Genomic DNA, 2,259 nt, shown 5'->3' on the forward strand with positions numbered 1-2,259 from the left:
TATTTAATAAATGGTGCTGGGATAACTGGCTAGCCATGTGCAGAAGAATGAAACTGAATCGCTGCCTTTCATGATTTATGTAAAATAAATTGACATGAGTTAAACATTTAAATGTAAGTCCTAAAACCATAAAAATCCTGGAAGAAAACCTAGGAAATACCATTCTGGACATAGGGCTTGGCAAGGAATTTGTGATGAAGACACCAAAACCAATTGCAACCAAAACCAAAAATTGATAAATGGGACCTCATTAAACTTTTGCTGTGCTGAGCCTCTGCACAGCAAAAGAAACTAGCAACACAGTAAACATCATATAAAATGGGAGAAATATCTACAAACTGTGCATCTGACAAATGTCTAATATCCAGAATCTACAAGGAACTTAAACAATTCAACAAGCAAAAACAAAAAACCCAATTAAAAAAATAAGCAAACAATGTGAACACTTTTCAATAGAAGACCAGCAAGTGGCCAAGGAACATGAAAAAATGCTCAGTTATCATCCGAGAAATGCAGATCAAAACCACAGTGAGCTACCATCCATACCAGTCAAAATGGAAGTTCTTAAATAGTCAGAAAACCACAGATTTTGGTGATGCTGAGGAGAAAAGGGAACACTTAAGCAATTTTGCTGGGAAAGAAAACTAGTTCAGCCACTATAGAAACTAGTTTGGAGATTTCTCAAAGAACTTACAATAGAACTACCATTTGACTCAGCAATTCCATGTCCACCAGTTCTCTCAGTACTGGGTTCTGTTTTTTCCAGGCCTTTGTGCTATTCATTTTCTTCCCCAGGGGACCCATGGGTGTGACTGTCTTGTTGCCACAGTCATTGTGAAGAAAAGCCTTTTTATCCTTCTGGCCTTCAACCACACACCACCATGGTCCAGGTCTGAACTTAGGGATGATGATGATGATAGCAAAGAGAATGGGGAGCTGGGGAGGGATAACATGGGAGAAATGCCAGATATAGGTGATGGAGATTAAGGCAGCAAACCACATTGCCATCTGTGCAAGAATCCTGCATGTTCTTCACATGTACCCCAGAATCTAAGACGCAATAAAACATATTTAAAAAAAAAAGGAAAAAAATACACGTGAATGTAAAAATGGAAACCACAGACAGTGGAGATCAGTAGGCAGGGCCATGGGGAGGGGCATGTGGGCTGAAGAACCACTTACTGGGTACCATGTTTACTGTCTGGGATCATTGGGATCCCAAGCCTCAACATCCCAAAACTGACTCATGTACCAAACCCACATGTATATTCTTTAATTTATAATAACAGTTGAAATTGCAAATGAATAAATATGCTGGTGAAGATGTGGAGAAATAGGAACACTTTTACACTGTTGAGTATAAATTAGTTCAACCGTTGTGGAAGACAGTGTGGCAATTCCTCAAGGTTCTATAGCCAGTAATACCATTTGACCCACCAATCGCGTTACTGGGTATAAGCCCAAAGAATTTTAAATCATTCTACTATAAAAGCACACGCACTGGTATGTTCATTGCAGCACTGTTCACGATAGCAAAGACTTGGAACCAACCCAAACGCCCATCAGTGATAGACTGGATAAAAAAAATGTGGCACATATACACATTAACTACTATGCAGCCATAAAAAAAATGAGTTCATGTCCTTTGCAGGAACATGGATGAAGCTGAAAAACCATCATTCTCAGCAAACTAACACAGGAACAGAAAACCAAACACCGAATGCCCTCACTCTTAAGTGGGAGTTGAACAGTGAGAAAACATTGACATAGCGAGGGGAACATCACACACTGGGGCCTGTCGGGGACTAGGGGACAAGATGGGGAGAACATTAGGACAAATACCTAATGCATGTGGGGCTTAAAACCTAGATGACGGGTTGATAGGTGCAGTAAACCACCATGGCACATGTATACCTATGTAACAAACCTGCAAGTTCTGTACATGTATCCCAGAAGTTAAAGTAAAATTAAAAAATAAAATAAAAATAAATAAATAAAATGACATGAGGCCAAAAAAAAAAAAAAGCTGGTTTATCTGACAGAGTCAAGAGAGAACTCTGCACTATGAACTCTAATCCTGCCCTAAAATAGTAAACTCTAGTCATTTAAAATAATTGTAAGTTATATGATGATAATTTTATAAAAATTACACATGATTGTAGTAAAACCCTAACATTAAACCATGCATAATGGGATTTCAGGTTATTTCCACCTTGTTCTTCATATCCTTCTTTTTTGTCCCTTTTTTTTTTTTTTTTT

The sequence above is a fragment of the Cebus imitator genome, unplaced genomic scaffold (assembly GCF_001604975.1).
Source record: "Cebus imitator isolate Cc_AM_T3 unplaced genomic scaffold, Cebus_imitator-1.0 Scaffold1060, whole genome shotgun sequence".
NCBI classification, from domain to species: domain Eukaryota; kingdom Metazoa; phylum Chordata; class Mammalia; order Primates; family Cebidae; genus Cebus; species Cebus imitator.